The sequence below is a fragment of the Adiantum capillus-veneris genome, chromosome 15, assembly GCF_014529385.1.
Source record: "Adiantum capillus-veneris isolate H3 chromosome 15, ASM1452938v2, whole genome shotgun sequence".
NCBI classification, from domain to species: domain Eukaryota; kingdom Viridiplantae; phylum Streptophyta; class Polypodiopsida; order Polypodiales; family Pteridaceae; genus Adiantum; species Adiantum capillus-veneris.
In genome coordinates, this window is record NC_140945.1 from 26,816,162 (window position 1) to 26,831,266 (window position 15,105).

The following is a 15,105-nucleotide window of genomic DNA, read 5'->3' on the forward strand; positions in this document are numbered from 1 at the left end:
TTGCTATCAAATTCATGTGGCTAAGAGGTGGAAGGATGCACATGCTCTCAAGTAACAAAGGATGACTTAAGCATTAAGTAAAGGTCTATAGCTCTTATTAGTCTATCAATCTTACTTCATGCTCAAACATGTAAAGCCCAAGCAAGAAAAATCCAAGCCAAAGAAGAGCATAAGCAGAGGAGATTATAGTTAGATAAATAGAGATTGAGCCAGAAGATAATATTTTCAAATATTGTGTTTATTTTTTTAAAAGTAAACTTTGATCTTTTCAAATTTAGGAGGTAGTCTATCCATTGAAAACTCTTTTTGTTGTAGTTGCATCATTATATAACAAACAATAAATATTCTGTTGATGATAAAATTTACTATATTGCGTGTACAAACACTTGCTCGGGTTTGTCTTTGCTCAAAAAAACTCGCTCGGTGCGTGGTAAGACTCGGGAGGACGCAACCTGCTCTAATACCAATTGTTGGAATAAGGGTTACAAAAAACACACACAGCTTGCAGAAGACAAAGGAAGCTCAAGGCACACAACCAAGAGTGTTTTACTTAGTGTGCAATTAAAAGATAGATAGCCCTAGAATGATGGGCATATATACAATGCACGGGGGAAAAAACCTTCTAAAGAGGGAAAAAATGCCCCGACGGTCCTTAAGTGTGTTCACACACATTACTACCATGTGTATATGGTAACACTATGTGCACCCTCCATTCAAACTAAGGGGGGGAGTGTATGTCTCATGAATTTAATGCATTTTTGGCTAGTTGCGGGGTTCAACACCAATGTACAATGTCGTATACACCTCTAAAAAATAGTGTCTTTGAAAGGAAAAACAGGTCGCTTACAAAAAAAGGCAAATGTAGGGTTAAACATATTTTTGAATTTAAGACTGATTCAATGCTACTTTCAAGATGAAAGATTTGGGGTTGTTGCATAATTACTTGGGCATACAGTTTAAGCAGTGTGATGGTGGTATTGCCTTGTGTCAAACAGTTTACATAAAGACATTGCTATGTAATTTTGGAATTGAGGACTGCAAGTCTATTGCCACTCCCATGAAAACAAGTTTGCAGTTGAGTTTTCATGATGGTGGTGATCTTGTCGATGTCACTCTGTATCAAATCATTGTTGGATGCCTTATTTATGTCTGCAACACGAGATCAAATATTCATTTTGCAGTCTCACATGTCAACAAATTTATGCATAGCCAAGGTCTAAGCATTGTGATAGGCTGTCAAGCAGATTTTTTGCTACTTGAATGGAAATTTATATCTTGGGTTGTTTCATCCCAAGGGGGGATCATTTCCACCAGATTTACATGCTTTTTTGGACTCATATTGGGCTGATTGTTAAGACACGTGAGTGTCCATGAGTGGCTTTTGTTTCATGCTCGAACGATCTTTAACTGGCGCATGAATGGCCTTCCTAGAATAACATCATAGTTACTCTCATTCCCAAAATATGCTATGGAAAACTTATGTTTATACTTGATTCCACATGAAGTCATCACTATTTGTTCCATAATACCAATAGGTTTTGCAATATAGACGTTAGCTAACTACAGTTTCATCCTCGTTTTCCTAAGGGCCAATTTTCCCATTTCTTCCAAATCAATTTTGTTGAGATGGCAACCCCCGCTCCACTATCCAAGATAGCAATGGTTTCTACTCCCCGGTGCTCTATGGGCAATGTGGTATTTCCTTCTTATCTTCACAAGTAATCCCCAACCTTGTTTATGGGAATTAGTTTTGCATTCTTTTTAGGTTGGTCCCGCTTCTCTATTTCAAGGTCTAAATTTTCCACCGATTTTTTTATGTCCATTTTCTCAAGACATTTTTTTGACATCATTCCACATGTGTGGTCTGATTTTCAGTAGTTCTGCCACCATTAGAGTGCATCTCACCGGTGTGGACATAAGTTCTTGCAATCCTTGAGAATCTAGGATTGGTCATAAGGTCCCTCGTTATGATGGTAGGACCATCACATTTAATTATCCTTCGGAAGGACCCAATTAAGGAGGTAACTCCTTGAAGATGTCCTCTTGACTATCATCTGATTTCTTTGTACCTTGATCACTGTACATTGACTAAATGTTAATATCAATCATGCCTTTGTCAAGATCTACTTCTGCAACGGGTGTTGTTCTCTCATTTCAATTATCATCTCTCGCTTGCCTGATCATCTTCTAGAGTTATTCCAACGAACTGTCTCTGACCTCTGGCACATTAGGCAGTCTCTGGTAGGTGGTGTCATCCGTAGTGTTCTCGACTACTTGAATTGTTATGTCTTTCTAGCATATTTCTATTCGTTCCTTTTCTGGATGGTGTTCCAACTCCCTCTCCTCATCTCATTCATCTATTGTTTCCCTTTGGTTTTTCCTTGTGATTGAAACTATAGGGTCTTGTTCTCATTTTCTCACTTCTTTCATTTTGTCAAGGTTTTTCAAGTCTGCAGAGGGTTAGAGAGTAGAAGCATGTTAACATGTCACTAAATATGTTGTCCGGACAGTGCTAGTTACTTGTGCTTGTTAGCATATATTGAAAACGGATGGGCAAGTCCTTTGAATTTCAAATGTTCCATAAAAAATTTATTTTCCCTCCTCATGTGCTTTTGTTTTCATTTACTGAAGACAGCGTGGGGAGTCTCTCTCTCTCTCTCTCTCTCTCTCTCTCTCTCTCTCTCTCTCTCTCTCTCTCTCTCTCTCTCTCTCTCTCTCTCTCTCTCTCTCTCTCTCTCTCGTTTGTTCCTTACGCCAGGAATCCTGCTTAAGAGATTAGATGTCAAAGCTGAGCTCTTTCTCTTGTTCTGACACATACCTACAAAAATGGAGAGCCAACAGCCAACATTATTGCCACTAGCTCCAATGCTCGAAATGGAGCCGTACTGTAATCTGATGGTAAGCAAATCTTATGTGTAGCCCACCCACTCCAAATGAAGTCATTGGTTTGGTTGGTCACATCTATAGTTTTGTGAGGGAATTTCTTCATAGTATGTGTGTATTACAACATCAAGTGTTGACAGCTATACGTTTAAGTGATTTTAAGTAAGTAACATATTATGCATGTCTACAGTTCTCAAGAAAAAGCAAAAGAGATCCACTACAGGAAATGAATTACAACTCCCAAGATCTAGATCTTTCTATAATCAGGGAATATGAGAGAGTAAGAAAGAGGAAACAACAGGAGCAGAAACAAATGAAATTTGAGCAACAACATCATGCCCTGAACGATGAGGAGAAAAATAAAATCTCCTCCAAGATTGTGAGAGCTTTCAAGAGTAGGATTGAAGGTTTTAGTACAGAAGCAAAGTGGAAAATGTGGAATCTTGTTGCTCAACATCATCATGTTCAGGCGATTCATGATGAGTCTTTCGAGGAGGAGGAGGCTGTTGTACAGACCGCAATTGTCTCCAATGTCCGCAACACACTGGCTACCATCAAGCAGCCATGTTCCAATGAGGAGTTGTTTTTGAAGAATGCAGCATTGCAGATGATGTTGAATTCAAAGGAAAACATGCCTATTGCAAAAATTGCTAGGTCCTAAATGTCAATCGTCGCACCTTGCACAAGGTGAGATCACGACAGGCGAAGCCCGATGTTGATGGTCAATTGTTTTCATTGGTTGCATGTCACAAGCAACACCGTCATAGCCCTATTATAGATGAAATTAAGGAATTGGTCTAGACATTTTGGAAAGTGGAGACTCGCGTTTCATTGAACAAGTAGGATGTTTGTCGAAAGAGGATGGGGAGGAAAAGGTACATAGAACACCCAGTGCACCTCCTAGACGAGCCTCAGGTGATCAATCAAATACTTGTACCATAACTTATGAATTTTATGCATTGCATCTCTAGTGCTTAGTAACTTGTATATGCTAATCAATAGCATACTAATGTGTAGACTTTTGCTAGTTAGCATATGGACTGTGTTGGTTAGCATATTGACTATGCTAGTTAGCATATGGAGTATGCTAGTTAGCATGTCTTGGGTTCTAAATAGCATACATATCTAGTTGGTTAACACAATATGTATGCTAATTAATATACCTAGTATGCTAGTTAACAAACGTAGTATGCTAGTTACATACCTAGTATGCTCAATTGCATGATAAGTACGTTGTCTAATAGAAAGTGATTATGCTAGTTAGCATATGGAGTTTGCTAGGCTGCATATGGAGTATGCTAGTTAGCAGGCCTTCAGTTCTAAATAGCATACAGAGTTAGTTGGTCAACAAAAAAGGTATGCAAGTTAACACCACTTATGCTAGTTAACACCTAGTCTGCTCAGTAGCATGATGGGTATGCTTTTTAAGACAAGGGTTATGCTAGTTAGAACTAGCAGTTGGGCTGGGTATGCTAGTAAGTATATGGAGTATGTTGGTTGGCATAAGGAGTATGCTAGTTAGCATGCCTTGTGTTCTACATAGCATATAAAGTTAGCTAGTCAGCACAAGATGTATGCTAATTAACATCATTTATGCTAGTTAGCACCTAGTATGCTCAATAGCATGACGGGTGTCCTAATGCATATATTAGTTAGCATAGTGAGTATGATAGTTAGCATATGGAGTATGCCAGTTAGCATGCCTTGGGTCCTAAATAGCATATAGAGCTAGTTGGTTAACACAATATGTATGCTAATTAACATACCTAGTATGCTAGTTAACATACCTAGTATGCTCAATTGCATGATAAGTACGATGTCTAACAGAAAATGAATATGCTAGTTAGCACATGGAGTTTTCTAGGTAGCATATGGAGTATGCTAGTTACCAGGCCTTGAGTTCTAAATAGCATATAGAGTTAGTTGGTCAACACAAAAAGTATGCAAGTTAACACCACTTATGCTAGTTTTGTAGGCATGAGAATGCTTGAGATGTTGAAGCCATTCTTTTGTAGGCAGTTGAAGGATAGATACACATGCTGTTGCAAATACCATGTGCAAATGTCTTTTTTGAAGGACACACTGAACCACATGCGCTCTCGTGATTTTGGGCTGCATAGAGTAGGTTGTGACTGTATATGCAGTATCTGTGCCCCAGGTGAGAACATTAGCAAGGGTTTCTTGGCTGCACATCACATGTTCACAGGTGTCACACAAATGTGGGAGTCTGTTCGCTGTCCAAAGCCCGCAAATGTAGTTTTCCATAGAAGGGAATGCCTGATGGGAGAGTGTTTGACATGTGGAGTGAATACGTTGGAATTATGATGCTTGGAGATAGCGAATCCAGGTAATAGTATTAATGTGAAAGTATTTTCATATGTACAAGCTCAAGACAAGCATGGAAATAGTAACAAAAGAAAAGATCTTTTGCACAAAGAAATGCAATGGTGGAGTTTCTTCAACTCTTGAAGACCAAGTTGGAGCTCTTTATCACTCATAACTATGTGACTTGATGGCAAGGAAAACAATTCAAGGATTTCCTTCTTCAATTTTTGAACGATGTCATCATGTCAGTTGTTGATTTTGCAGAGAATTATGCCTTCAAGGAACAAAATGAGATTCATTCAATGCATTGGCACTCTAGTCAAGTAACCATTTTTGTACACATAACATACTACCGTAGGGCAGGGGAGGTAGTCAAAACCATCCACTTCTTCATATCAGATGACAAGGTGCATGACACGTTGTTCATGCAACACTACTTCATGCTACACCGTGACTGGTTACAACAAGAGGGTGTCACTCCTAAGAAACATTGGGTGTGGTCTGATGGTGCGGCCGCACAGTTCAAGGGAGCCAGGCCTTTTTACTTCGTTGCAAGATATGGTGGACTCACAGAGATGGGGATGAGCTAGTTCTTCTTTGGATCAGGGCATGGCAAGGGAGAGCATGATGGTGCAAGAGCAGCTGTGAAAAGAACCTTGACCCATGAACAACTAAAACCTAATGGAGCTATTTTGCGGTGTGCAGCTGATGTTGTTTCTTATTGCCAAGCCAACCTGTCGTAGGGAGCACCTTCACACTATCCTTCAAAAGAAAGGGAATGTGCCCGTGTGCTCTAGGAGGTTAAAGAGGGGGAAGTGAACAGGGAGGTGAAGTGGAATTGTGCCACTATGGCAAAAACTCGCCCTCTCCATGCTTTTCATGGCCACAACCCTGGGGATCCAACTGCCCTTGCAACAAGATCCTTGGCATGCTTCTGTGATGCATGCATGCACGGAAGATGGAATCGATGCGTCAATAAAGCTCATGTGCAGCCTTGGGATTATCATACTCTAACACCATTACCTGATGAGGCTGTGTCAGATTCGCAAGATGAATCATCCACCTACGATGACTTCACATACAAAGGTCATCATGATGTTTTGAGTCGACACATTTGCTGTAAATCCAGATGCTTCGACCAATGTCGAGGATGTGGACTTCTACATGGTCAAGTGTGTTGCAGCAAAGGAGAAGGTGGAGAAGGGGTACCTTGATGAGTGGGGCAATGCAATTGATAGAGGCTCATATGTTGTGCAAGGCCTGTTTTACGAGCAATTGGATGCAGATGCCTTCAAGCTAGACCACAAGTAGCCCATCGTCCACGTACTTTCACATCTAGTACGATGTATCAAACTACCCATGGAGCACATCCCAAAGAGACGGCAGGTGTACACAATCAACCCAAAAAGCTATGAAGAAATCTATAATAGCATGCCCTTCAGCTTTTAAGTTGTAATCACTGCATCTTCAATATACTTCTTGCTCGGAGATAATGCACTTTTATCAAAAACTTGGGTATCTTGTGTCTTTGTATGCTTTGTGTATACATGGCTTTGGTGTCTATCACAGAGGGGTCTCAGTTTAAGAGAGATCATTTGTACAACCTGTCTCATTGTGTTTGAATTGTGCTCTGTGGGTATGCTAATTAGCATAAATGGTATGCTAATTAGCATACTGTTAATGCTAGTTAGCATATAAAATGTTCTAATTAGCATACCTTTTGCTGGTTTTCAAGGAGAAGAGATGGCAGCTTCTTGTATACTATGTATGCTAATGCTAATTAGCATATTGTTTATGTTTATTAGCATAAACTTATATATGCTAGTTAGCATAAACAGTATGCTAATTAGCATTACTTTGCTTCTTTTCAAGGAGAAGAGATGGCTTATTTGTATATTGTGTTGTGAGTGGAATGCTAATTAGCATACTGTTTATGCCAGTTGGAATACCCTTACTGGTTTATGGAAGAAGAGATGGCCGCTTTTTGTATATTGTGTATGCTAATTAGCATACCTTTGTTGGTTTCAAGGAGAAGAGATGGTAGCTTTCAGTTCTCTATGCTAATTAGCATACTGTTTATGCCAGTTGGCATAAACAGTATGCTAATTGGCATACCTTTGCTGGTTTTAAGGAGAAGAGATGGCGGATTTTTGTATACTGTGTGGCCTAATTAGCATACTATGTTGTGAGTGAAAGTTAGCACAAACAAAAATGCACAGTATGCTAATTGAAGGTATGCATAGTATGCTAATAAGCATACTGTTTTTGCCAGTTGGCATAAACAATATGCTAATAAGCATACCTTTGCTGGTTTTAAGGAGAAGAGATGACAAGTCTCTGCATCATGTGTATGCTAATTAGCATGTACTGTTTATGCCAATTCACATTCTATGGGTATGCTAATTAGCATAGTTAATTGGCATAAACAGTATGCTAATTAGCATAGGTTCGCTGGTTTCAAGGAGAAGACATAATAGCTCTCAGTATACTGTGTATGCCAATAAGCATATCATGTATGCTAATTAGCATATTGTATGCTAGTTTCAAGAAGGGATGGCAGCTTTCTATATACTATGTATGCTAATTAGCATACTATGCTATGAGTGGAAGTTAGCAAAAACAAAAATCCAAAGTATGTTGATTGAAGGAATGCTAATTAGCATACCATGCATGCTAATTAGCATATTGTTTATGCCAGTTGGCATAGACAGTATGTTGATTAGCATACCATTTCTAGTTTCAAGGAGAAAACATGGAAGCTTCCTGTATACTATATATGCTAATTAGCATACTATGGTATGTTGTGAGTGGAAGTTAGCACAAACATAAATGCTCGGTATGCTAATTAGAATGTATTCTAATTAGCTACTGTGAGTATGCTAATTAGCATGGTATGCTAATTAGCATACTGTTTTGGTTGTGTTAGCATAAACAGTCTGCTAAACTAGCATAAACATTATGCTAATTAGCATACCTTTGCTGATGTCCAATGAGAATGTATACAAATTCAATGTTTACAAGACGCCAATAGAACACATAGTATTGTCTTCAAAAAAATAATAGTACAAGATCTAATCATTACTATCTGAAGTGAATGTCAGAATAGTTACAAACATTGAAAGGCAATTTACAAATTTCCTTCATAATGTTACAAAACTGCAGAGAGCCTCCTACTCTGGATAAGATCGTGGTTTAGCGCGCTTGTACACTCGCTTTTCCCCAGTGTCCGTTTGCTTCTTTGCTTGTTGAACTTTTGGGTCTTGCTCTCTTTATTCTTCTTGCTGAGCTTTTGGTTCTTGCAACTCTCTTTCTTCTTCTTCTTGCTATCACTTCCCTAATTTTTCCCTCTGTAGCCTCTCTCTCTTACGTCTTTCAGCTTCTTCATCAGCCTCCCTTTGTTTCCTATGCATGGCTTCATTACGTTGGGCCTCATTGCATCGGTGCATCTCTGATTCCAGCTTCCTGATCACTTGATGTGAAAAAAATCTGGGGCAGTATCAAACACATTTTCAGCTGTATACGCTACATGATCCTCTGATTGCCCAAGTGGTGTGCTATTGAACAAAAATGGACAAACCATGGGACCGAGGAATGTTATTATAACAAGGGATATGTGAGAGAGAGACCTTACGCTCCTCAAGCCCTAGTAGCTTCCCCTCAAGTTCCATCGATGCCTAGATATCAAGCAGGCAACTTACCAGGACCTGTAGGTGTAGAAAGACCACAACCGGTGTTGGGGCAACAACCACCCCTACCAGGATTACGACCAGTTGGTATGAGATACACACCAACAGTAACTAAATCAGAGGAGAAGGCTTTGGTGCCTATGCATGCATATTATGAAGATCCAAATGGATATGCAGCAAACCCTGTCTATTATCCACCGGAAGAACCCTCGACACCAGAACCATGGAGCATGATAGGAAATCAAGGACCACCAACTGCTACACAGGCAGCAGGAGAAGGAAGATATAGCCTAGATGAACGAACATTGATGTTCATAGCCAGTGGAGGCATGGGCGGACAGAGGCATGCTTACCAACAAAGAGCACCTCAAGGAGCACCTCTGATTGCAGCCATAGGAACATCCAGCTGCTCAAAGTATCTATCAAGAAGTTTTGCTATTGTTCTTTGGTCTGGTCCTCTATCTTAGGAGTAACAAGCCAACTTTCTTCAGGGTTCTGGAACACTTTGTACATACTATTGTCAATAATTAGACTGTTTTGGGGCCCAAAGTTGAAGTTCTTCCAAAACAATCTCAAATCCTTCAAGAATACAGGCTTATTATATATCTACCAAGGCTAGCCACTACAATGACTCTGTGTAAAAACACCTCTCAGCTTATCCCGCTGCTCTTTGAATACTATTTCTAATATTGCATTCACTTTAGGTGCCATGCTGGTGCTCCATATATACACATGGAAAAATCGGAGGTACCAATCCAAAAATTTGTGGCTGTCTTTGCGACAAAATACCAACCTCCTATCTTGCACATTGTACTTTATCATTTCCCCTGCATGTTTAGGGGGAATGTCACCGTGCATTGGCTCTACAACTTGAACAAGTAGGCCATTTAAATCAAGAAACAAAGCGTGCCCCTCGTCTGGCAATGGATTTGCACGCATATTGGGTCTGGCAGTGCATACCACTCAGTAAAAATAACTTCCCCTGAGGGATGAACATAACTGAAGTACTCATTTATTTTTGTTAAGCGTTTAAGATAGCTAGCTAGGCGCTTCTCAATCTCAGCTTTTTCTTTTTGTAGTTGTCTAGCCTTGGCAATACGCCGCTTTCGTATGGTTTTGCATGCAATGGCGTAATTCAAATCATGCAGGGAAACTAACTACAATTTGTCTTGCCCTGTGACACAAAAATGGTATCGAATAAAGACATCATAAAGGACAAGCAAAAACTAATGAACTATTGCACAGTAAAATAATATTGAAAAGAGTTTTTCCATTATAAATATCTAGAGAGATACATGCCACAGGATGTGGAGCTTGCTAACACTATATAACTTGGACACAATAGGGAATAGATTCATCATAATTTCTTGCAAGCACGTGAGCGAATGGCTTTCTTTTCACGTCTGCTGCATTCGTTTATGTCATCCAGGGTGCTCAGAGGGGCAACACATTTCTCATCCCCAGGTTCTTCCAGAATCTATTCCAGGCCACCTTTTTTCTTTAATTTCACTTTGTTTACAAAACCCTGTAGGGGGCTGTCATCATCGGTGCCTTGCGCAGTCAACCCACTGTCAGTCCTGAAACCTTCCTCTTGAGCACTCCCACCTTCCTCTTGCACACTCCTAATTGTTTCCTCTGAGATGCTTGTTTGATCATTTGTAGGTGGCTTGGGTTTGGGATGAGTAATCATGATAAAATCTTCATCATCGTCATCTGTTTATTTACCATCTGCAGCAGCCTTGTGCGTTGTCGCATACTGTGGCATTACATCTACCCTTTCGTGCTGTCTATCCAGCTCATCAGATTCATCATTATAGAGCTTCTCTTCTTTCCTTTGATTGACAGGTGTCTTGTCAGGTATGCATCCTGCATCATTGATACCTGTGTATTCCATTCACCCGTTAATTTTCATCGATACCATTATGATTGCTTGTATGCATAGTGTGACAAGTAGCATTCCATGTATGGTAGGCATCTATATCCTGTGTGAATATAGTGTGTATGCTAACTAGTAGAGAATGTATGCTAATTAGCATATATAAAATGTTAATAGGAAAAATTGTGTGTATGTTAATGGTATGCTTATTATCAATGGTGTGCTAATTAGCATACATGCTATGTTAATTAGCATAAATGGTATGTTAATTAGCATAAATGGTATGCTAATTAGAATACAATGTATGCTAGCATAGATGGTATGCTAACTAGAGGATAAGTTATGCTAATAAACATAACGTCTCTGCTAATTAGCATACCATTTTTGTTGGTTAGCATATTGTGCATGCTAACTAAAATACACATTATGATAACTAGCAAAGAGGTATGCTAACTAGCATACAAATTATGCTAGCTAGCTCAAAATGTATGCTAACTAGCATAGAAGTATGCTAACAAGCATACACATTATGCTAGCTAGCAAAGAAGGTATGCTAACTAAACTTTGAATGCTTGTTAGCATGCACCAAATGCTAGCTAGCATACAAGGTATGCTACTTAGCATATTGAGTATGCTAACTATCATACCTTTTTTTATAGTTATCATACTTGCATGCTAGCCATCATACAAAAGGTATGCTAGTTAGCATATTGAGTATGCTAACTATCATACCCTTTTTTAAAGTTATCATACTTGCATGCTATCCATCATACAAAATGTTCTAATTAGCATAAAAAGTATGCTAATTAGCATATTATATATGCTAATTAGCATACCTTGTTAGCTAGTTAGCACACATGGCTAAAAAGGTATGCTAATTAGCATTTATTATATGCTAATTAGAACATTGTCTATGATGGCTAGAATGCAAGTATGATAGCTATAAGAAAAGGTATGCTTATGCATGCTAATTAGCATACCTTTTTTCTAATTAGCATACTTTCATGTTAGCCATCATAGAGTGTTCTAATTAGTATGCTAATTAGCATATTAAATATGCTAATCAGCATACCCTGTATGTTAGTTAGCACCTTGTGTGTGTTAATTAACATACAGGGTATGCTAATTAGCATACCTTGTTTGATAGTTAGCACACTGTGCACTAATTAGCTTATTTAACATGCTGATTAGCATACTTTGTGTCTAACTGGGAAACTCTCTATGCTAGCTAGCATGAATATTTTGTTAACTAGCATAGAAGGTATGCTTATTAGCATACACAGTATGCTAACTAGCATACAAAAATTACCAAGTAGTATTCACAATATGTTAGCTAGGATAACTATCTGTGCTAACTAGCATACACAGTATGCTTACCACCATGACAATGTATGCTAGCTATATCTCATAGTATGTTAACTAGCATAACTAGGTTTGACAACTACCATACACAATATGCTAGACACCATACCCACTAAGCTAACTAGCATACCTTCTATGCTAACTAGCATAACTAGGTTTGACAACTACCATACACAATATGCTAGACACCATACCCACTAAGCTAACTACCATACCTTCTATGCTAACTAGCATACACAGGGCTAGTGTAGGAATCAACATTGGATAAATGTTCCTTAACATTATCTTACTAGAGCTCTGTGTGATTGGAGGTCCTTGCCCTATGACCTTGCCACACTATTCAGCTGGTATCCTCTCTTGGCAGGTGGAAGCTCTACATTTGGTCCCCAAGGAGCATGCAACAACAAAGTAGATTAGGTGATAGGTATGCTCACATGGCATTTTGACCATTGCACTTTTTGTGTACTTCTAGTGGTAGACCACAGCCAGTACACACGTTGCTTGTTGTCCCATCACGTACCCCTCCTATACACTCTGTAAAAGTGTCCATAGATATCTTGCACAGAAAAGTGGGGATGAAGGAGCCTTGTATCATCCTACTTATCTGCATGAGCAGCTGCAATTGACTATCACAGGCATGCACTTTCGCTTCCTGCACCTCCACATTAATCTACAAACCACTCAAAACAGAGGCATGGTAAGTACATAAGATAGTTGTGCACATATTCAAAACATAAGGTTCAATCACAAAAACCATCGACACTTACATGAAGACAGGTTATGTCAATATCAGCAGCAGTGGGGGTGTCCTCACTGTGATGAAACCCCTAACCATCCAGTGTCTCCTTCAATGTCTCGATCTTTACCTTGAGCTCTATTTCTCTCCTTGCATACATACTGTCTGTGAGGCCTAAACACCGCAATTCATTCTTAGCATCATGAAGCTTATGTCTCATAGCAAGTACTACAGGGCTGACCATATCATGGCTTGCTTTCAGAACCCTCGTAGCTTCAAGCTCTTGACCCGCATTCTTGAGCTGCTGTTTAGCATCCTACAGATAGTCGATTTCTGAGATGGTCATTTGTACTCATGATGTGCTGCAAATCAGAGAGCCCAAAATATGATAGGCTTGCTATCACTTTCTGAGAGCTGTTAATAGAGAGGGGTGTTGCCCTGGCAAAAGAAACAATGTTCGAAGCTACTTGGCCAGTGCAATCGTCCTTTGTTTTCGTGGAGCCCTCCTCTGTTTTTTGACTTGAGGGGTGGGTATTACGCACCCTTGACTTTTCAACATGGGCATCGTAGTATCCTTTTTCTCGAAGTTCCTACAAATGCTGAACAGCAAACTCAGCCCAATTGAACTGCATGATTGAGCCACTTGCAATTGCCACTGGTGTGAATTGTATTACAAAACCCTTCGCAAAAGTCGAATTAACTTTCCATGTTGGTGGGGGCCTTCTGGTACACCCTGTAGTGCAGCTAAAGTACTTGGTTGTACATCGAATGCTACTGCATTTTAAGTGATATTTGTTGTGATCCTTCGCCTCTCTGAATACATTGAACTACTCCAAATCTGTAATCTTCTCCCAATTCACCAATTTGGGGTCATCACCGTCCATAGAAAGGCCATGGACAACATTAAACTCTTCTGCTGTTACACAAAACTTTTCATGCAGTGGGATTTTCAGCTTGGGAGCTTTCCATCGGCCTGCACACCACACAAGATTATAAGATTAAAACCTTATAAAACCCCACTAGAATAGGGTTGTCAAGTAATTTCTACATAGGCAATTGCACGGGCTCTCCTTAGATGCAATCATCTAAGCATGCACCTTGAATGCCTAAGGCAATGCATAAGCACCTTATCAATGTGAGAGAATCAACAACTAGATTGCAGCCAGGGGCTACTGCAAAACAAGCATATAAGCTGAATGCATAGTCCTCTGTGTTAATTGCAGCATATGCTTAGCAACACAATTATCTCATGGGTGAGAGGATTCAATAACAGATTAGTAGTCGGGGCATGCTAGAGAAATGTGTCATGCTTTGCTTGATTTACAACTTCCAAATGTGGCCCCCTCAATGAAGAGAGAGAGAGAGAGAGAGAGAGAGAGAGAGAGAGAGAGAGAGAGAGAGAGAGAGAGAGAGAGAGAGAGAGAGAGAGAGTACCTAAGTCCTGCTTCCCCTTCCCTGCATGCATGTACTTTGACATTGGGGATCCTTGGAGATTAGAAGCATTCAATCTTTTGCATGGCGGAGGAGAAGCAACAGAACCTTTGCCCCTCGACTTCCTTCTCGATGAAGTACTGTCAAGATTGCTGTCGGAGGTGGCTGGCTCTAGTGGTGAGTTATCCTCCACTTGGACTGACTGTTGACCTCTAACTGCAGACCTACTTGCATCTTGCAATCGCTTTCCTCCCTCTCTCTGACATGTGGCCCCTGCACTGTGCTTTCCTCCATGCTTCATGACTATACCACTACCTCAACATAACGACTAACTTAACTCTTAGAGATTTTAAAAATATTATGATTCATTTTCTTGAAGTCCAACTATTACACTTTGTATAGATCATGATGGTGGACCACACACTTGAGAAAACATGACTGTCCTATCCCATGTGTTATGCTTACAAGATGTGCTTGTTGGCATATGTTAACTAGCACAAAAAGGCGCCACGTTAACATGCTTTCACCCTGGAGAACTATCCTCTTTTGGATGGGCATTTTTTATGGAGACTCCATAAGACTTTGGGCAGTCTCAATCAACTTTTTTCACATCTCCAATCGTAGATTTTCCCATTTCGTGTTAGGATAAGTCAACCATCTATGTTCCATTGTTTGTTTGTTGTTTACTCTTGCTTTGTAAGCCTTTAGAAATGCTTCCAATGGCTCAAACTTTTTGTCAACAAGAATCGAACCTCCAAAACTCACTCCTTTTGGTATGGTTTCCTTTGGGTTTAATTCCATTTCAT